The sequence below is a fragment of the Mauremys reevesii genome, linkage group 1 (assembly GCF_016161935.1).
Source record: "Mauremys reevesii isolate NIE-2019 linkage group 1, ASM1616193v1, whole genome shotgun sequence".
In the NCBI taxonomy this organism is placed as follows: domain Eukaryota; kingdom Metazoa; phylum Chordata; order Testudines; family Geoemydidae; genus Mauremys; species Mauremys reevesii.
Genome location: NC_052623.1, coordinates 78,630,455 through 78,653,745, shown reverse-complemented (window position 1 = coordinate 78,653,745; position 23,291 = coordinate 78,630,455). Strand labels below are relative to the sequence as shown.

Below are 23,291 nucleotides of genomic sequence, written 5' to 3'. Positions count from 1 at the left end.
AGAAAGCTCTCTACTAAAAAAACTTTTTCCAAGTCACTTTCTGCCAGGGCAAGCCAATGGCAGTTACTTTTGGTCCTCCCTTCTCTACATATATATGAGAAAGGAGTATCAAACAGTAAGCCCCCCAATCTCTGGTAAAGGAAAGGAATAATTTCTCCTCAAACCTTTGATTATTATCTTTTTAAAAAAACAACTACATGTGGCAAATTTTTTATGAGGAACAAGAGGCTTTTCCTGTTTTAAGTGTGATAATATACTGTATTTTGTTTTGTTTTTAAAGGAAAACTTGAAAAACTGTCTTCTACACTTTAAGGATCCAGAGTTCTGAAGGATTGACTAGTGGGCCAGAACAAATGTGAATCAGAGAAGGTACCACCTACCACACTAGACTCCTAATCAGAACCTCAGGCGGCTACCATAAATATACATATTAAAGTAGTAATAAGAATGGTAATAGTAGCAACCTACAGACATTCCTCTACTAATCAGCAATATTCACTCAACTGGAACAAAATAGTTTCTTCTAGCAAACCCCGTCAGGCAAAAAAATGAGTACAGATATAGGCCTTGACCCATGTCTTGAAAATTAACAGATTCTGGTTCTGTCACAGAAGCAGAGGTTATGAATTGCAGAGTTGATGGCCCACTTCTGAGAATATCTGTCATTCTTCCCCCTTCAACTGACATTCAGAGACTTTCCAACATGATCTCAACCACTGGAATGGCATGTTCTCAGGGTTCTTCTAACTATAGTAAAGATGGGCCATCATCAAAAAATAGTTCAGCTGTTTGTCCAGTGCTTATTCACATTATTCAGAGCTTTGGAATCTGCAAGATTTAGTTGTTAACCCTGTAAGAAAATGCTTTTGGTAGAACTTGAAATCTTCAAGGATATCCCTTTTCTCCAGTTTTGGTTCCCAGTACAACTGGAAACCATTAGTGCAGAAGTTGACAGGAAGGAAAAATAGTGGAGGGAGAACTGGTCATGAAAAAATACAAAAGTGGAAATGTGCTTATTGTTTCCTCAGACTAGTTCACAAATTCCTATTTGGTGTTTGTGAGTGGGAGGAATTGATTTGCTATCAACCAGAAAAATTGTATGATTGCACATCAGCCTGAAATGTTTTTTTCCAACTTTCCTTAATAATTGTGTAACGTGTTCCCATGAAAAGTCTAACATTGTTGCATTATGGTGCAAGACTATTTAAGATGAGCTATGAACAATTATGAGCCTTGCTAAATCAGTTTAACGTAGCTAAATTCCTAAGTTTCTTTCCAATCATGTGACAAAAGTACTGAATGCTGATCTACTATTATAAGTTGACGTCTTTTGTAACAAAATTGTTGTTTTACCAATCCTGCATTTTTGTAATCTTTTACAGTTTAACAGAAGAAAATCACTCTTACCTTGAAAACTATTTACATTTTAAATGCAGACCATTGTCTAGTTGTATTAGTTTCAGAAAAAAATCCTCCCTTTCATTAAGAATCTACTGAAATGTAATACATCTTAAAATAGACAAAGTGAGGCTGTTCACAATATATGTAATATACAATGAAAACATAAAAGTCTCAGTATTAAGGCACTAAAACTAGAACAGGTGTAAGTAGATTGTCTCATTATCCCATATTTGATTATAACTATCTTCACTCAAAGCACTGAGAATTGCTACATTTGCATATCTATGGTGGAAATAGCATAGCTACCAGGGTAACACAGCTCTCTTTTAACTGGTTCAACATTCATTTTTTAAGGGATCAGACTTATGATTTTGTAGTTTACAGTATGAACTCTTATATCCTTATCACAAATATCTGCAATGTGCCCAGGTGATTTAGTTATTATCTATTTGCTGCAACTTTCTGTAAACTACCAAAGAATGGATATTGTTTATTATGCATTATTTTGTTACCATAGCAATAGACGGGAGTTCTCCCAATCACAGGCCATCAACTTGCTATTAGCAAAGTTAACCAAAGAAATGGGGCAGACACTCAGGACCACTACCATTGCAACTGAGCTAACATGCAGTTACTAAGGGGCCCAGTTTAACACCCTTTCTCCTTCTGAGTAGCATGTTAGGCCTGGTCTACACTACGCGTTTAAACTGATTTTAGCAGCGTTAAACCGATTTAACGCTGCACCTGTCCACACAATGAGGCCCTTTATATCGATATAAAGGGCTCTTTAAACTGGTTTCTGTACTCCTCCCCGACGAGAGGAGTAGCGCTGAAATCGGTATTACCATATTGTATTAGGGTTAGTGTGGCTGCAAATCGACGGTATTGGCCTCCGGACGGTATCCCACAGTGCACCATTGTGACCACTCTGGACAGCAATCTGAACTCGGATGCACTGGAAAAGCCCCGCGAACTTTTGAATTTCATTTCCTGTTTGCCCAGCGTGGAGCTCTGATCAGCACAGGTGGCGATGCAGTCCCAAATCCAAAAAGAGCTCCAGCATGGACCGTATGGGAGATACTGGATCTGATCGCTGTATGGGGAGGCAAATCTGTTCTATCACAGCTCCGTTACAGAAGATGAAATGACAAAGAACTTGAAAAAATCTCCAGAGGCCACAGCAGGGTCTCAGCACAGTGCTGCATGACAAGCGTAACGGAAAGCCAAAGAATCAAATGGACACTCATGGAGGGAGGGAGGGGGTACTGAGGACTCCAGCTATCCCACAGTCCCCGCAGTCTCCGAAAAGCATTTGCATTCTTGGCTGGGCTCCAAGTGCCTGAAGGGTTAAAAACATTTTCCCGGGTGCTTCAGGGTGTATGTCGTCAATTTACACCCTTCACCCCCCCCAAAAGAAAAGGGAAAAAAATCGTTTCTCGCCTTTTTTCAATGTCACCCTATGTCTACTGCATGCTGCTGGTACACGGGGTGCTGGAGAGCTAAACAGCAGCATCCTCTCCCCTCTCCCCGGTGGCAGACGGTACAGTACAGTAGGACTGGTATCCATTCTCGTCATCAGCCAGTGAGTGCTCCTGGCTGGCCTCAGGTGAGGCTGGCCGGGGGCACCTGGGTAAAAATAGGAATGATTCCCAGTCATTCCCAGTAGATGGTACAGAACGGCTGATAACCATCCTCATCATAGCAACTGGGGGCTGAGCTTCATCAGCCCCCTCCCTTTCATGTGTAAAAAAAAGCTTCTGTACTGCCTGGACTATCATAGCAGCGGGATGCTGGGCTCCTCTCCCCCACACCGCTTAATGTCCTGCCTGGACTATCATAGCAGCTGGAGGCTGCCTTCCCCTCATTTTATCTCACTAAAAAGTCACTGTTTCTTATTCCTGCATTCTTAATTACTTCATGACACAAATGGGGGGGACACTGCCATGCTAGCCCAGGAAGGTTGGGGAAGGAGGGAAGCAACGGGTGGGGTTGTTGCAGGGGCACCCCCCGTGAATAGCATGCAGCTCATCATTTCTGCGAGGTCTGACACGGAGCAGCTGTGCTCTCTGGTTCTCTGATACACTGTTTCTCTAGTACACTAGCCCCATGTTCTAGGCAGGACTGATTTTATTTTTAGATACCATAAAGGAGGGATTGACTCAGGGAGTCATTCCCATTTTTGTCTTTGAGCCCCCGGCCGACCTCAGCCAGGGGCACCCATGACAACAGCAGACAGTACAGAACGACAGATAACCGTCATCTCATTGCCAATTTACAATGGCAGCAGACGGTACAGAATGACTGATAACCGTCTCTGCTATCATGCAAAAGTAAATGAATGCTGCTATGTAGTGCTGCTGTATCGCCTCTATCAGCGGCATCCAGTACACATACGGTGACAATAACAAAAGGCAAAACAGGCTCTATGTTTGCCATGCTATGGCGTCTGCCAGGGTAATCCAGGGAAAAAGGGCACGAAATGATTGTCTGCTGTTGCTTTCCCGGAGGAAGGAGTGACTGACAACATTTACCCAGAATCACCCGCGACAATGATTTTTGCCCCATCAGGCACTGGGATCTCAACCCAGAATTCCAAGGGGGGAGGGACTGCAGGAACTATGGGATAGCTACGGAATAGCTACCCACAGTGCAATGCTCCAGAAATCGACGCTAGCCTCGGACCATGGACACACACCGCCGAATTAATGTGCTTAGTGTGGCCGCGTGCACTCGACTTTATACAATCTGTTTTACAAAACCGGATTATGTAAAATCGGAATAATCCCATAGTGTAGACGTACCCTTAGAGACAGACTTTTAAAGATATAAGGTGCCTATTTGCATTTAAAAATCTGTCCCTTACTCCAAAAGTAATCAACAGGTCCATTCATAAAAGAGGGTACTATTCACTGAGAGTAGAGATGGCAGAATTGCCCCCTAAATTGTTATTGTATCTTGAATTTCAGAACTTTGCATGCTCTGTAAGGGACTGTGTCTTATGATGTGCACAGCTAGAGAATGAATGGAATTTGAAGTTAGAGAAGTGGGCCCTGGTTCTTCAAATGCTTCAATGCTATATGAAGTAAATGAGATGTTAAACCCTTAGCAAGATAAATACTGCATATCTTCGTGAAAACATTGATGCTAACTGACCTTGAAAGTACTGCTTTATAATCAGGAGTACAAACAAAAATCTACTCTAAGTACAGCACACCATGATATTATTTGTGTCAGAATTTTTCTTCTTAAAGTATAACAGCACAGATGGAAGTTTATCTCTCATCTTTCATACAGCACAAACTGTGAGTTTCTCTCTTTGTAGCAGTACAAACTTTGTGCAGCAGCACAAACTGCGAATCTCTTTTCACTTTTTTTTGCAGCTGCACATAATATGTAAAAATCATGCTGTGAAGAAGAATATAAGTCAATGATTGACATATTCTATAGAACTATCTGTTCCTGGATGGAAGGGTACTTAAATCCCCAGATGTGCTCTAGCAAATGAGTGTTTCATCATATATGACTAGCACTTTTCAGAGACGATCTTGGTTTGAATACAGTGATCCAGTCTCTTCTACAGGGTTTACAATGACAATTATCCATTAGTATTTTCAGTGGCAAGGACAAAGTGTAACATCTTTAATGATAACTTACAAAAGTCTAGAATGATTATGTAGAGCACTTTGGGCAAGAAGGAAAAAAAGATCTCTAGATAAATAAATACACTTATCTTTGTTTATTAATTAATATTAGTTCACCAGGGCGGCAGACAGACTCCTCCACGTGCCAGAACTTCATGGCTCTAATTTTCAGAAAGTTGAATGCATGCAGCTCTAGATATACACAGGGACGGCTGTAGGAATTTGGCCGCCCCAAGCAGTCATGCCTGCGGGAGGTGCACCAGAGCCGCGGGACCAGCAGACCTCCTGCACGCATGACTGCAGAGGGTCCGCTGGTCCCGCGGCTCCAGTGGACCTTCGCAGGTGCGGAGGGTTCGCTGGTCCGCGGCTCCGGTGGAGCATCCGCAGTCATGCCTGCGGGAGGTCCACCCGAGCCGTGGGACCAGCGATCCGTCCGCAGTCATGCCTGCGGCAGGTCCGGTCATCCCGCAGCTCTGGTGGACCTCCCGCAGGCATGACTGCGGAAGGTCCGCCGGAGCCGGCTGCCACCCTACCGGAAAAATGCCGCCCCAAGCGCACGCTTGGCGCGCTGGGGTCTGGAGCCGGCCCTGGATATGCATGTGCAAGTGAGTGTGTGAAAAGAAGGTATGCACAGATATTTTTAGAGGGGTTGTTTAGACATGTACAAACCATATGCACATCTACAGATGGACATGCATGAATGACAAGGCCAATTCAGTCAGGGTGGATGTGGTCCACTCCCAATAACTGATGAGGAGATGTCAATACCAAGAGAGGGAAAATTGCTTTTGTAGTGAGCCAGCCATTCCCAGTCCCTATTCAAGCCCAAATTAAAGGTGTTAAGTTTGCAAATGAATTGTAGCTCTGCAGTTTCTCTTTGAAGTCTGATTTTTTTTTTTTTACTTTTAAATCTATTATAGAATGTCCAGGGAGATTGAAGTGTTCTCCTATTGGCTTTTGTGTGTTACCATTCCTGATCTCTAATTTGTGTCAATTTATTCTTTTCACTGGTTCTCCACTTGTAAGGTAACTTCCTTCTCTTCATGTGCCAGTGTAAATATATGCCCGAATCTGTAATTTTCACTCCATGCAACTGAAGAAGTGTTTTTGTGGGTACAGACTAACACAGCTACTCCTCTGATACTTGATCTACATGAGCTGATGTATCCCCTGGAAGACCTATGCATACCCATGGTTGATAACCACTGCTATATAGTACCCAGGTTGAAGTTCTAATTCCATTTTCATCTTCTGCCACTCAAAAGAAGTGGTGGCTGAAGCAAGCTATATATAGACACCCATTCAAACTTGCATACACACTTGAGTTTGGAGGAGAGTGCTCAACAAGAGAGATTTAGGTGGTGGAGGTGGGAGAAGAGAGGAGAAAGACAGCAATCAGAGGTAAAGGCACAAATGATGATCCTATTTGTGAGTTGAGGCAGATGAGAGGAAGGTACAGGAGACACTTGCACCCTCTAAATAAAATGTATAGGCCACTGAGCTCTCTGGGCATATCAGAAGAACAGGTGCTCCAGAGCCACAGATTAGACAAGCAAATCATCCATCACCTCTATGCAGAGCTAAAAGGGGTCTGTGTATGCTGCCGGGGCATGGGTGGCCTACCTAGTGGGTGGAGCAGGACTTTGCCTGGTGGTTGCAGTGGCAGTTTGGAGAAAAGGCAGATGCAGGTACAGGAGTCAGGCACCAGGCCAAGGGTGAAACTAGAGTCAGGGTTGAGGAGCGAAGCCAAAGGTCAGAACAGAAGTCAGAATCAGGAGCAGGGCAGGGAGGCAAAGACTGGATTGGAGCAGACAGGAGTCAAGGCTGGAATGGGACTAGAATGAGGAATGGAAGCAGACTGGAGGATGGTAGGAACAATGGCTGGAGTAAGTGGCTGGAAGCTGGAGCAGGGCAAGCTTAGCTGTGAGTGCGGTCCACATAGACCAGCTGTTGTGTGGCTGCCACTGCAAGGCTCAGGTAGTAGGCTACTGTCACCCTTTCCCAATCAGGAGACTTATTAACCCAGCTGATCTTGCTGGGTTGCCTAGCAACCAGGCTGGAAATCAGCGGTGGTCCTGGCAGCCTGGAAACTTGATAGGCTCAGTCCAGAGATTTACATGTCCTCTTATCTTCCTCTAGAACTGCTTTTTCCTCCTCTCTGGCTATATCAAGTTTCAAATCTAGTAGACTTGTCTTCTGTTTAATGCTCATCCACTCAAGATTTTGCTATGAAACCTCTCTCTGATGAATAATATGGGCCTTGGTAAAACCCAGATTTTTTTACAGTACATCTGTTGTTTCAGGTCCTCTGTAGGTTCCCACAGGGAGTTTTACCACTGCAGCTTTTGAATGCGCCCTTCATTGTCTTTAGGTGTGGTTGTGACACTATGAGTATCACAACTATCCCTAAATATATTATCAAAATATACTACAAAAACAGATGAATAACAGAGATTGATGTGCTAAAAAGAGCCTAAGATCAATTTTTGATTTGTTATGACTTAAGTATTTGTAACTACAGTGTTTAAACTTGGTTACTAATTGAGTAATTTAATTCAAATAATCTGTGGTTATAATGTAACAATTGCTACTAACTAGTACAAAGATAGTGAGATTCAATCACTAAAGAAAGAATGGGACATTACACATATCAACTACATTTTCCATGTGTGAAAAGTTAGAGTTAAAGTCTATGCAATATTCTCTTTCTATGAGTGAAATACAGTATATTCCATTTCAGGGTGCTACATAAGCTCCACTTAAGCCCTCTGATCTGTAGAATGCTTTACTCTCAGTTATAAAGAGGAAGGAAGCTTTGCTTAAAGGCTCTTGGAGTACGTCTACACTACCCGCCAGATCGATGGGTAGCGATCGATCTATCGGGGGTCGTTTTATCATGTGTAGTGTAGACGCGATAAATCGATCCCTGATCACTCTTCCATCGACTGCTGAACTCCAGTTCGGTGAGAGGCGGAAGCAAAGTCGACGGGGGAGTGGCAGCCATTGATCCCGTGCCGCGAGGACGCGAAGTAAGTGATTCTAAGTCGATCTAAAATACGTCGACTTCAGCTACGCTATTCTCGCAGGGGAGATAAAGCTCATGAGTGACATCCGTGCACTTTTCTGCACCTGCTGGGAAGAAAGCCACATACCCCATTTTCAGAGTCAACAATATTATAAGACACACTCTTATTGTGGATACATAAGTAGAGTGTAATAGTCCATCACACAGGAAAACCTGCCAGAATTAATTGTGCTGCATGAGTAAAGAAGGTCAGAGACAAGCTGTTCACATTTGTCAGCAATTTGCAGAGAGTGGGAATCTTTACCCGAGATGAAATGCATAAAATGTATAGAGATAGATATAAGAACATACAAACAGCCAATGGCCCATCTAGCCCAGTGTCCTATCTTCCAACAATGGATGGTAGCAGATGCTTCAGAAGGAATGAAGAGAACAGAACAATTAGTGAGTGATCCAGCCCTTGTCGTACAGTCCCAGCTTCTGGCAGTCAGAGGCAGAGGCGGCTCTAGTAATTTTGCTGCCCCAAGCACGGCGGCACGCCGCGGGGGGTGCTCTGGCAGTCGCCAGTCCCGCGGCTCCAGTGGACCTCCTGCAGATGTGCCTGCGGAGGGTCCGCTGGTCCCGCGGCTCAGGTGGAGCATCGGCAGGCATGCTTGTGGGAGGTCCACCGGAGCCACGGGACCAGCGGACCCTCCACAGGCATGCCTGCGGCAGGTCCACCGGAGCTGCCTGCCGCCCTCCCGGCGACAGGCAGAGCGCCCCCCGCGGCATGCCGCCCCAAGCGCGCGCTTGGCACACTGGGGTCTGGAGCCGGCCCAGGTCAGAGGTTTAGGGAGATCCAGAGCATGGGGTTGAGTCCCTGATCATCTTTGATGGACATATCCTCCATTAACTTAGATAAATTCTTTTTTAACTTAGCTATAGTTTTGGTCTTCAAACTATCAGTAGATATACATACATTTAAAGGCAGAATAATCCTATCTGACTTCCCAGCAAATGAAACACATGGGGTAACGTGCCCTTATGTGGTATTCCCATATTAAACAGGGAGCAGACTCTCAGCTGGTGTAAATTGTCTTATGTGGTTCTACACTGTTTTACAGCAGATGAAGATTTGGGCTGAAATATCCAATGATTTACTTGTCCAGTTTTACTACAAATATCTGGGAGAATAAAATAATTTCAGATCCTTTATCAAATCTTCTGGCCACTCCCATTCTCCTATCAGGCCACCCTCTCTCAGCAATCTCTGCTTCTGCCTCCATACTCATTTGATACTTTCCTGGCTCATCCTCCTCTCTGAGACTCTCCAAGGCCTGATGATGATTTCTTCTTAGACAAATTGAGTCTTCAGTATCACATTACTCCTTAATGCTCCCCAAATTTGGCCAATTCTCTCCATTTCCAGAAGCTGCCCAAACTTCTCATATGCTCCCTATTACAGACACCTGAGAACAAGTCATTTTGTTCAGAACACTGATATGTGTCACAGTCAGAGAGGTCAGACATATACTGCATTGCAACATAAATCAGATGCTTAACACAACTGATATTAACAACAAGGAAGAAGGATCTCAATCCAGACTAGGGAAAGAACAGTTTAAAGACTACTTAGATAAATTAGATGTAATCAATTCAACAAGGCCTGATGAAATTCACCCTAGAATACTGAAGGAAGATAAAACAATCTCTGAAATATTAGTGATCATTTTTGTGACCTCATGGAGGATGGGTGAGGAGCCCAAAGGAGTGGAGAAGGGCAAACATAGTACCTATCATTCAAAAGGGGGCCAAAGAGAACCTGGGGAACTACTGACTAATCCACATGGAAGGATACTGGAACAAGTAACAGATAATTACACATTCAATTTCTAAGCACCTAGAGTACAATAGAGTGATAAATAATAGCCAACATAGATTTCTCAAGAACACATCATGCCACACGAACCTAATTTCCTTCTTTGACAGAGTTATCAGCCTAGAGGATAAGGGGGAAAAACAGTAGATGTGATACATCTGGAATTTAGTAAGGCTTTTGACACTGTCTCCCATGACATTTTCATAACAAACCTAGGGAAATATGGTCTAGGTGAAATTACTATCAGTTGGCTGAAAGACCATACTCAAAGAGGAGTTATTAATGGTTTGCTGTAAACTAGGAGGACATGTCAAGTGGGATCCCACAGGGGTCTATCTTGGGTCCAGTTCTAGTCAATATTTTCATTAATTATTTGGATGTTGGAGTGGAGAGCATGCTATAAATTCTGGAGATGACACCAAGCTGAGAGGAGTACTAAGCACTTTGGATGACAGAATTAGAATTCAGAATGATCCTGATTAACAGTAGAATTGGTCTGAAACCAGTAAGATGGAATTCAATAAAGACAAGTAAGAAGTAATATGCATAGGAAGGAAAACAAATCAAATATACAACTACAAAATGGGAAATAACTGGCTAGCCAGCAATACTGCAGAAAAGGATGTAGGGGCTATAGTGGATCACAAAGTGAATACGATTCAACAGTGTGATGCTAAAGCAAAAAAGGCACATGTAATTCTATTAATGGAAGTGTTGTAAGTAAGACATTGAAGGTAATTATCCCAGTCTACTTGGCACTGTCAAGGCCTCATCTAGAGTAGTGTGTCCTGTTTGGGGCATGACACTTTAAAAGGATATGAACAAATTGGAGACAGTCCAGAGGTGAGCAACAAAAATATTTAGAGGTTTAGAAAACATTTCCCGTGAGTAAAGGTTGAAAAAGCTGGACATGTTAATCTAAAGAAGACTGAAGGGGGATCTGATAAGTCTTCAAATATATAAAAGGTTGTTACAAAGAAGACTGTCATCAATTGTCCTTATGTCTGCCAACGGTAGGGCAAGATGTAATCAGCTTAGTTTTCAGCAGGGGAGATTCAGGTTAGATATGAGGAAATACTTTCTAACAATAATGATAGTTAAGTACTGGAATAGGTTACCACGGGAGGCTATGGAATCCCTGTCACTGGAGGTTGTTAAGAATAGGTTAGAGAAACCTGTCAGGGATTGGGTCTAGGTATATGTGGACCTGCCTCAGCATAGGGGCTAGACTGGATGACCTCTTGAGGTTCTTTCCAGTCCTGCATTTCTATGCTTCTATAAATCCAGATTTCACAAGCAGATGTGCCTATTGCACACTGGCTTGCAGTTAGGTTGTTATGCAGGGGAAAATATAGTCCTGGCTGAGCTCCCTCTTGTGATTGGACTTTAAGCTTCTGTATTGGAGCCAACCTCTGGATCCCAGATGCTTCTAAGTCTACTGGGTCTGAGCAGCATCCAGTTATGTGGACCACGGTGTCCCACATCTCAAGAATGGGTACTAGACATGAGATCTGCACCCCACCCTCATGGTACTCTGGTTTACAGTTTAACTTTTTGGGGACTACATAACAGGTAAAACAAGGAACACACTGACTTTTCAAAGGAACTACTAAAATCATACACATTTTACTCACAGAAAAAGCACAGGAATTACAAGATCTAAGCAAAATTAACACCTGCACACAAAACCTCTCTCTCCAGGAATCTCACCTCTCTGAGAGCGTCTTATGTTTTGGTTAGTGCCCTTTTAGGAAACCTACCTGAACATCACTCCCCCTGCTCAGTATTCCTGTTGTCAACTGATGGATGGCTGGTCAGAAAGAGACCAGGCTTGCGAAGGGCCAGCCCTTAAATAGAGTTCTGGAATTACCCTCTGTAAGGTAATTACCTCCCCCAAGCTGTTTCAAAACCTTTGGCAGATGAGCAGTTGCTTAACTCCTGCTCCAGTCTCCCTGGGGTCCAGTACCAGTCTATTTTTTCTACATTGGAGCTATCTGAATACAGGACATCTAAGCTGAGGACTCTTGATGCCTTTCCCACAGTTTGCTATTGTTCCAGGTGTTAAGATTTCTCCTAATATCTCCTGGGTGTCCGGCAGGGACTAGGACATGGGTAGTCATGCCTAGTGGGTAGAGACAGGCATCAGAGCTGGGTTACCTGGAGTGAGGTAAGACTGAGGGCAGACCAGGAGCACAGCCAGGAACACACAAGTACTATTCTCAGCGACAGGCAAATGCACTAAACAGCCAGTGAACTACTGCTGCTGCTGAACTTAAGAGCAAGCCTGCTAGTTTCCTCAGCTGATCAAGTGGGGCATTCTGTCAGGCAGTCTAGCTGATGGAGCCCAGCTGTGCTCATTAGGCTGTCAGGAGACTGAGTAGGTTCAGCTGCAGGGCTTTATTCCAACAATGTCTCAGCACAAAGAGGAAGCTTCAGTTCAAAAGTGAAAGCTTTTGCACAGTTTACAGTCAAAATTGTATTCATAAAATAGATTGGAGCCTGCAGATATAGTCAAATACCAACCCATCACAATGCCTTTTCCAAATATGTAATCTGCGCCACTGGCATAAACAGGAAAATTCTTCCTGAGTTTATCCACAAACCTACTCTCCACATTTGGGGGTTGACCCATCACCTTTTGAAGTAAATGGACAGACTTGCCCTGATTACAGCTGTGGAGCAAGGTGTTGCTCAGTGTGAATACAGGTGTTAGAGCAGGGATCAGCAACCTTTGGCATGCAGCCCATCAGCGAAATCCACTGGCAGGCCAGGACGGTATGATTACCTGCAGTGTCCACAGGCTGGGCCGATCGCAGCTCCCACTGGCCGTGGTTCGCTGTTCCAGGCCAATGGGGGCAGTGGGAAATGGCGTGGGCCAAGGGATGTGCTGGCCGCCGCTTCCCGCAGCCCCCATTGGCCTGGAACGGCGAACCACGGCCAGTGGGAGCTGCGATCAGCCGAACCTGCAGACACTGCAGGTAAAAAAACCGTCCCGGCCCGCCAGCAGATTTCCCTTTCAAAAAGATGCCAAAGGTTGCCGATCCCTGTGTTAGAGTCTGGCCCTTTGCTTGTATGCTGAATCCGTTTCCTGCATCTTTCAATGTCTTATTTTATTCGAGTCTCCAGGGCAGGCACTGTGAGACTGATTTAAAGCTTATAAAACTCAGTGGAAATATTCCTATTAATTTCAATGGGCTACTGATAAAGTCTCATGTCCTACTCATGTCTTAAAGTGCCTAGAAATTATTGCAATACAAGACAATAAATAAATTAATGTTTTCCCCATTATGTCATCTTTTGGTTCCCACAGATGTGATGTCTCCAGACATTGTCCCTCAAGTGGTGCACCTTCTCCTTCCCTTCCTATCTCCAGTAGGGCTGTAATTCTAGGATCAATGGCTGAGTCCATTACGGTAAAATTCTGTTAATCTGAATGTTTTGTATTTCACCGTATTTATATATCATAGAGAGAGTTATGTTTGGACTGCAGACCAAAGCAACGGTTTCACTGTTTAAAATGTTAGTTAAAAATTAGAAAGTATCCTCCAGAGATTATCTAGAAGAATTGCCTTTCTTTTTGAAAGTTCAATTTGAGGTTTAAATAGATTGACAGTGCCCTTTAAACCAAGGTAAATAGCTCTTGAGTTAGCATAAGACGCTGGAGAATTACAACCACTAGGCCAATTATTTATACAGTCTTCCAAGAGTCTTGTGACAGATATTTATATCAATATCTACAGGGTCAGCTTTGTATCACTTTATAGCTTCTAGAGGAAGCATTACAGATTTTACAGTATAACATTTTAGTCCCTCGCAAATCCTGTAGGACAATGTTGCATGTGATTTAGGTTTATAGGATTACTTTACAGTCATCTAGAAATTCTTTTAATCCATCAGAAAATCCTATAGGATTGTTTCTGCAAAAGCAAAAAGAGACATAGCTCAGACCCGTTCCACTTCTCACAAAAGAGTTCCCTGAGAATCTGCACAATATTAGATTCACAGTTACCCACAATTTTGGTGGCATTACCCAGTTCAGCTTAATAAACTCCCTTGTTCCCATAATTTGGAACCAAGCAAAAACCACATTTATAAATGTACAACAGCAATGACTTTGAACAAAGGGTTCAGATAAAACATACAAAAACAACCTATACATTTTTGCCCTTACCTTCACCTTAATTTTACCTTGCAAACTTTGGTGAGTTCCAATGAACCCCAGCTTCCTCCATTTCTGAGTTGGGAAAAGCAGACTGATTTTGTTCCCATTGAAGTCAAGGGCAAAACTATTATGGGAGAAAGATTGGGCCCAATAATCTTACATTTATTTTACACTGTTTTATAGAGAGGAACCCAAAGTATTCTACAGACTATGTAGGAATCATTTCACTCATTACCGCTATGTAGCCTGTTCTAGAGGGGTATGTTGCAGGCTTTAGTTAGGCATGCTCTGAGCATGCCAACTGGATTGAGCCCTGCAGATAAGATAGACATTTTACTACCTATCTTTAATTGGTTAAAAGCTCACTCTGTGGCTTAGTCATAGACAGGTGTCCAGGTGCCTTCTTGAAACAGCAATGTGCATGTGCGGAGGCAGTAACTTAGGCAGTCAGCAAACTTTACAGTGGAAAGGTAGATGTTGACTCAGCTGCATTTGAGTGCCTACAGGATTAGGCAGCAGCTGAGTGGGGGTTGAGTGGATTGCAGTGGTGCCTAAATCTGTAATTTTGGCACCTAAACCTCTATGCAGATATGGGCCAGTATCACAAGCCATGTAAAGATTTGGGCAGAACGATAGCACTGTTGTCCCTATTTTTGCACAAAGTGCCCTGGCATTCTGAAAGATCATTGGTGATCACTGGTTTTATAGCTGAGATTTGTTTGTAGTTATATGGAATGTTTTATTACTGCTAATAATAACAAAATGGACAATAGCATGAAGTTGATTTTTAGGAATGAAACTGACTGATTAATATTGTCAATTGAACATGCAAATCTCTTCAAATAGTTATCAAACTTTTCATTGCCTCACAGTACAGCAAACAGAGATAAGCAGCAGTCCCTTATACTTACCACCACATATTTCATGTGGAACCTGTGCCTTTTCTAGCGCAACAGAGCATCTTTAAAGTCATACTTTACATGCTCCTCTCAGGAGAATGAATTATAATTAATTATAGCTATCAAACAATTTATTTGGTCAAGGGTGTACTCTTATGTCTAGGAATAAAGCTGTTCATCCGAATAAGTCATGACCATACTGTGTAAATAGGCAAGACTCATTCCAATGGTGTATTTTCTAAAAACCTGCTTTCTTGTTAACATCCATGACATACATGCTTAAAAGAAGTACCAACGATGAAACTTGGTGCAGCCAGAAATTGTGATATGGTTTAATCATATGAGATTAGAGAGGCAGCATGATCCTAAGGACTAGGATACCAAGGGGATGGAGGGAAGTAGATCCTTAGCTGTGGAAGCTGTCATGGCTCTGTTAAAATAAATGGACAATTTACACCATCTAAAGAGTTACCCCAGGAAGACAAAAAAATCTATTCTCAACTCTGCTACTGACCTGCTGTATAAATTTAGGTAAGACAAGTCAGTGCTCTGTGCCTCAGTTTCCTCATCTGTACAATGGAGAAACTGATACAGCCATCTTCTTCTGTAAAGCACTTTGGAATCCACCATATGGAAGAAAAGCTCTACATATGATCTAAGTATTATTAATAGCAATCAGCATAGCTGGTAGGGTTTGGTTCTTTTGGGCAAGATGATGTATAAGATGCCACAGTGTTATTTGTATTTACAGAGCATATTATAATAAATATTACAAGAATTGAAATATGAATAAATACTAGTAATTCTTTAATGAGAGAATGTTGGTACACTTTTACCATTTTAAAGACACAGTTTGTATTTTAAAGTCTAGACTAGAATGATGTTTGCTAATAAAGCTAAAAATACACGTTATTAACCACACATGGAATTGCATCACTCCTTTCCATCAACAAAGTGGAAATATAGTGACAGCTGTTCATTTTTCTACACGTTAGTTCAGTCAGTCTAAATGACAAAAGCTTAGCGCTCTTGGAGAAATGTTACCTCTAGGGCATATTCTGCGTTACTTGCCATGGCCTTCCTCTTAAGCTTCAAAAAATGAAGCACAGTTTAATTGTGACACATCCTCTTCAGTCTTCTTTGTTAATATTTACAGATGTGGAATCAAAGCTGAAAAAAATCAAAAAATGATGGAAAGACAGGTCTGGCTGATGGCTCTTAGCTTGTAAAAGTAAATCATCTAGGAGGGTATTACGGCAGAGGAATGGGGAGGAAATACATGGGGGAAACCCTCTCTCCCCTTAGGGGAAAATACTTCATCCATGCACATAACCCTCATAAAGGTGCTCTGAAAGGGTCAAGGCCTGACCAGCAGATTATCATTTGTACTGTTGAAATGCCAGTAGTGATTCTGGAGGACCCAGCCTACCCCTTGCTCCCCTGGCTCATAAAGCCATATACTGGACATCTCAACAGCACCTAGGAAAGATTAACCTATCAGCTCAGCAGGTGCAGAATAACTGTTGAATGTGCTTTTCGCAGTTTGAAGAGACCTGGTACTGTTTGCTCACTAGATGGGATCTCAGCGAGAAAAATATACCATCATTATAGCTGCATGTTGTGTATCCCATAATATCTGTGGGGTGAAGGGGGAAAAGCTGCCATCAGGATGGAGGGGAGAGGTGGACTGGCTGTCTGCTGCATTTGAACAGCCAGACACAAGCACTGTTAAAAGAGACAACTGTGGAACTCTATGGCTGACGGAGGCCTTACAAAAGCATTTTAACAGTCAGCCACAGTGCTGTTGTCTGAGGCTTTTATGAAATAGTGTCTCTCATGTGTACTTACTGAGATTAAATATGGGTAAGACTTTGCCTTCTGCTATGAATTCTGTAATGCTTGGAGTAAAGTCAAAGATACTCTGAGTTTCCAAAAAAGATAACTTCATTTTGTGCAAAGAAACAGACAACAAAATTAAAGTGCAAACAAACACACAAAGGTAAAAAAGTTTTATTAACACTGTAACAGGGTGATCCATACTTTAAAATCCCAAGTAAAAACAGGAAATAAACATTAAACATTTATGTCCACGTATGTAAAAGCTACTATAGTGTAGTAGGCTGTGGTTATATATAAACCCACCTGTGGTTTTCACATGTAGCTATTGTTCTTTTTTCTCTGGATTGGAGTAGTAAGGGTAAGGATGTATACTATGCTGCCACCTGGTTTGTTGGGGAGTGTAGATAGCAGCCATCATGTAGTTCTCCAAAGTTTGGAAAGGCTGCTGTGTCTGATGTCTTTGGGCATGTAGATCAATTATATTGTGACTGCAACATTTGAGATTGTTGCCTGAGCAAATCCATGATGTCTTGGTGCATTTCCCAGAGTGTCTCTCAGTTCTTTAATCTCTTCTGCAGCAATCACTCTCTCCATGGTCATATTGAGATGCCCCCTCCAATTCCTTTGTTTATAGTCTGAGGCCGTTCAGGATTGGAGGATGTCAAAGAACATATCCTCCCTAGATCTTTTCTTAACATAAGAACATAAGAACATAAGAACGGCCGTATCGGGTCAGACCAAAGGTCCATCTAGCCCAGTATCTGTCTACCGACAGTGGCCAATGCCAGGTGCCCCAGAGGGAGTGAACCTAACAGGCAATGATCAAGTGATCTCTCTCCTGCCATCCATCTCCATCCTCTGACGAACAGAGACTAGGGACACCATTCTTACCCATCCTAGCTAATAGCCATTTATGGACTTAGCCACCATGAATTTATCCAGTCCCCTTTTAAACATTGTTATAGTCCTAGCCTTCACAACCTCCTCAGGTAAGGAATTCCACAAGTTGACTGTGTGCTGCATGAAGAAGAACTTCCTTTTATTTGTTTTAAACCTGCTGCCTATTAATTTCATTTGGTGACCCCTAGTTCTTGTATTATGGGAATAAGTAAATAACTTTTCCTTATCCACTTTCTCAACATTACTCATGATTTTATATACCTCTATCATATCCCCCCTTAGTCTTCTCTTTTCCAAGCTGAAGAGTCCTAGCCTCTTTAATCTCTCCTCGTATGGGACCCTCTCTAACCCCCTAATCATTTTAGTTGCCCTTTTCTGAACCTTTTCTAGGGCTAGAATATCTTTTTTGAGGTGAGGAGACCACATCTGTACACAGTATTCGAGATGTGGGTGTACTATGGATTTATATAAGGGCAATAATATAGTCTCAGTCTTATTTTCTATCCCCTTTTTAATGATTCCTAACATCCTGTTTGCTTTTTTGACCGCCTCATGATGAAAGGTCGGGCATTGAACAGGCATGGAAGGGGCACCCTTCAAGGCCACCAAGCAGAAGCTGCAGACAGATGCACCATTAGACTTACAGTCAGAAGAGAAAGGGAAAGATAAGTGTCAAAATTCCTTCATAAAATATCTTTACTAAGAAATGCTTCAGGGCACTTTAGTTTTGGAATACTTCAATACAAGCTCTGCACTGCACACAAAAAATGTGCTGAATACAGCCTAGCAGAGAGGAGGTAGGGTGTTCTGTTGCATGGAAGATATAAATGTTGGGTGCCCCTCCCTCAGTATGGGTAGGGAAAGGGTCGTGAATATTGGCATTGTGTTCATAGACAGTCTGTCCTCTGGTGTCCGTGCCTTGTTGTGGCGGGACACCTTGCGTGCTGTAATGATCCCCAGAGTCTGTGTCAGTGGGGGCTTTTTGCTCCTGGTGGGTTCAACCATGCCAGATTGGTCTGTGGGGGAAGGGCCAGACAAAACAGACACCCTGGTCCTCCAGGTTGGGGGTTAGGCACAGGGCTAACAACCCTGTCCCGTAAAAAAAACAAAATATGTTATTGAAACAGAAACAGAGAAATTGACCAATACTGTGTGTGATGGCCTTCAGGAGTCAATGACCCATATGACTGTCAGTGTTGAAATCCAAAAGGAAGTCACTGGCATCAGGGGTGGCTCTAGACATTTTGCCCCTCCAAGCACGGAGGGTACGCTGGACCCGCGGCTTCGGCGGACCTCCCGCAGGCATCCACCGAAGCCGCGGGACCAGTGGACCCTCCGCAGGCAAGCTGCCAAAGGCACCCTGCCTGTCGCCCTAGCAGCGACCGGCAGAGCGCCCTCCACGGCTTGCTGTCCCAGGCACGCGCTTGGAGCGCTGGTGCCTTGAGCCGCTCCTGACTGGCATGAAGACTGAAGTGCTCAACAGCAAAACAAAAAAACAAACTTGTTTTTTGGAACCTACAGACAATGTACGAAGCAGGGAAGCTAGCTCAAGTCACAGCAGAGATGAGACGCTACAGCTTACACATCCTGGATGTCAGCAAGACCAGATGGATGGGATCAGGAAGATTAACAACAGCCTTGGGAGAAACTTTGCTGTTTTCTGGACAGGATGATGGACAACATCATGAGGGTGTTACCATACTTTTGTAGAAAGGAGTGGAGCATTCCCTGCTTGGATGGAAATCCATCAGCAGCAGACTTATGAGAGCCAGACTGAAAGGGAAACATAATAATATCACCCTTATTCAGTGATATGCTCCAACAAAAGACAGTGATGAAGAAGTAAAGGACAAATTCTACCTTACACTACAGGCGGAGTTAGAGAGAGTACCACACCACGACCTAACTATCATCGGGGGAGTCCTGAATGCCAAGGTCGGTAAGGACAACACAAACAATGACAGAGCAATGGGAAGACATGGGTGTGGTACTATGAATGAAAACAGAGAAAGACTTGTTGATTTCTGTAATATGAATGACCTAGTCATTGGCAGAACCCTGTTTGACATCGTGAAATTCACAAGCTGTAGAAACCAGATGAGCCCTGAAGAAAAAAATTTTAGACACAAAATCCCAGAAGCTAGAGGACAAATACCATGAGCAGTATAGCAAGGCACATCAGGAGGTCAAACACCTTGTGAGAGCGGACAAACGGCATTATATTGATAATCTGGCAACACAAGCAGAGGATGCAGCTGCTTGTGTTGAACAAGGAACCATCTACAAAATGACGTGGCTTATCGGTGGTAAACGGCAGACACCACCAAACACTCTCATCAGGAACAAACAAGGACACCTACTAACAACCAAAAAAAAAAAACAAGAAATACACTGGACAGAGCATTTCAAAGAATTGCTGAACAGGGAGCCACCTAAAAAGGAAGCAAACATCCAGGAGACAGAAGAAGATCTTAATATCAACACAGACATCCCAACTAAGGAAGAGATCATTCAAGCCATCAAATCCTTTAAAAATGGGAAAGCCCCTGGCTTGAATACAGAATTGTTCAAAGTAAATCCTAAATTAGCAGCATCTATCCTGGCCCCTCTATTTATATCAGTCTGGGAAAAGGAAAAAGTGCCAGATGAGTGGACCAATGGGGTTATAGTGAAGATACCATAGAAAGGAACTCTCAGTGATTGTAATAACTGGTGGGGTATTATCGTAACACTTTTATCTGTGCCAAGCACAGTAATATGTAAGATCATAGTCCAGCATATATCAGAGGCAGTTGATAGTAGTCTCAGAAAAGGGCAAGCTGGTTTTCGGAAAGGGTGTGGATGCACAGAGCAGATCATCATTCTACGAAATATAATAGAACAGTGCTTAGAAAGGCAATGACAACTCTACATAAATTTCATAGACTTTGAGAAGGCTTTTGATAGCATTCACGGGACCAGGCTATGGCGCATTCTGCGGGCATATGGAATTCTTTTCCGTATAATCAACATCATCAAAAGCTTCTATTTCAACTTTACATGCAGTATTGATCACAGTGAGTTCAGTTTTGAATTCAAAAAAGCAGTATGTCAGGGATGTGTCATGTCTGCAATCGTCTTCAACATTGTCATCGACTGTGTAATGTGGCATACACCAGAAGACATGCCAAGAGGCATTAAATGGACACTATTCTCATCCCTTGAAAATCTGGACTTTGCAGATGATGTCACTCTCCTATCACATACCCAACACCATATACAAGAAAAAAACAACTTAACTCAACGGATTCAGCCAGCAAATTGGATTGAAAATCAACCGCAATAAGTCAGATATCATGATCTTTAATATTGCCTCACCATCACCAGCACAGATAGGGGATTATGTTCTTACCAATGTAGAAACATTCACATACATGGGCAGCACCATCAGCCAGGACGGTGGAACAAGCCAGGACATCTGGAACAAAATCAATAAAGCCAGGAACACCTTCAAGAGCTTAAATACAGTCTGGAAATCATCAAAACACAACATTAAAACCAAATTCAAGATTTATGAGAGCTGCGTACTTTCAACACTACTTTATAGTGCGGAATGCTGGGGAATGAGAAAGTATGACATGTTCAAACTATCTTCATTCCATACAACCTACCTCAGAAAAATCCTCCATATCTTTTGGCCCAGAACAATCTCAAACCAGGATCTACTGACACAGTGCAGACAAAAGGATCTGAGCACCAGCATTGCCAGGACGAGCTGGAGATCGATTGGTCATGTGCTTCGGATGGAAACTGATTCCATCACCAGAGTAGCAATAAGATGGACACCTGAAGGCAAGCGAAAATGAGGCTGCCCAAAAACAACATGGCAAAGAGCTGTGGAAGCCGAGCTGAAAAACCTGGGGCACAGCTGGGGAACCATTGAAAGACTTGCCAGAAACAGACAGGAGTGAAGGAGCTTCATCACTCCCCTAAACACCAGAAGTGTAACAGGAATATGATGATGATGATTATGTTCATAGACAGTGGTGATTTTGGATGTTATCTCACTCCTGTGGGTGACAAAGGCACATAGAACCTAGCTGCTACTGGCATCCTGAAGTTACCGAGGCCCATACACTGCTATCCTGTTTACAGCAACAGTGCCAGCTGAACTCACTGCATTGTGGTATGGAGAAGTTTCCTCTCCCAGTGGAGGAAATAAAGCTGCCATCCCTAGATATCTTCAGGAAAGGATTGTGTCCGAAACTGATTCGGGTTCGATAAGCTTTGTATTGGGTGAGGAAAAACAGGCTGGACCAGAATAAGGTGCAAAGCCAAGTGGCTGCGTTTATTTGGGGGAAAGTTACAACTTGGGCCAAGGGAGAGAGGCAATTTTTAGCTGGGATGTTGTTAGGCAATATAAACAACCCAAAAATCATTAACAGTACAATTCTATACTGCTCACTGCACCACACTGGATAGGCAGACACACCAATCACACAAGATGGGAATCGGGTTCGTCAGGGCGGTGCCCGGTGCAACACGGGAAAGAGACCCACAGGCCACTGCCTCAACCGCCCTTGCTTTCACACTAAGGGGGGAGGGATAGCTCAGTGGTTTGAGCATTGGCCTGCTAAACCTAGGGTTGTGAGTTCAATCCTCAAGGAGGCCACTTAGGGATCTGGGGCAAAAAAATTGGTCCTGCTAGTGAAGGCAGGGGGCTGGACTAGATGACCTTTCAAGGTCCCTTCCAGTTCTAGGAGATTGGTATATCTCCAACTATTCTATTATTCTATTCTAAGGGTAAACCCAGAGTGTGGTGCGGCTGCAGTTGGGCAGATTCCACTCACACAGACCACGGGGACAGGAACCCCTTGGTCAGCTAATCCCCAGGTGGAGACAGCTCCCAGACACAAACACTCCGGACAAAGACAGAGCAGTGACTTACACACTTAAAACAGTTTACAATAAACAATTTATTAAAACCTTAGAACAACTATATACCTAGGCAATTGTGCAATTATGAGCTCAATACTTTAATCCTTAACACTGTGTACACACTTGGTACTGGGTTAGGGAGGGGAAAAATAGGAGGCTAGATAAGCAAAATGCCAGAAATTAGAAAACAAATACCACACTCCAGGCGCAGCTGACCAGCAGAGCAGACACCAGAAGCATGATGAGGTGCCAGGAACAGGTCCAAGGCGACAATGAAGACGACACGACATGAGCTAGCTATACCGGGAGGAGACCCTGGGCGAAAGGTTGATCAGGTCCTTCAGCTGACACACAGATACTCCACACAGATTTTGGGGGGAAATCTAGTTTTAAAGAAAGGGTCTCACTCACTTGTGTCAACATCTGATTGGTCCCTGGTTCCCCCTCCCTCCAGGCTTTGAGCTGTTGCCCCCCATGCCGGCAGGATTTGCACACGGCACACTGGGGTATCTGGGCAGAATTAGGTCTCTGTATACAGTACTCTGGAGTTGCTGGGCAGAACTAGCCTGACCTCCAGACGACCAGGCCCAAAAAGAGCGGGAAAATGCATACTACGGAGTTGCTGGGCAGAATCAGGTCTTTGCACACT

The 23,291-nt window shown here is 43.3% G+C and overlaps 1 long non-coding RNA gene across 2 annotated transcripts in view; it reads left to right on the top strand.

The window, feature by feature from the left end:
* Positions 1-21,942, top strand: part of LOC120379651 — a 49,141-nt gene extending 27,199 nt beyond the window's left edge. The window contains exons 5-7 of one of the 2 annotated variants that reach the window (XR_005587539.1): positions 281-369; positions 13,236-13,338; positions 18,288-21,942. This is a non-coding gene — a long non-coding RNA (uncharacterized LOC120379651). The remainder of the gene's footprint in view (positions 1-280; positions 370-13,235; positions 13,339-18,287) is intronic. The other variant, XR_005587540.1, reaches the window with a different exon arrangement.
* The last annotated feature ends 1,349 nt before the right edge of the window (positions 21,943-23,291 follow it).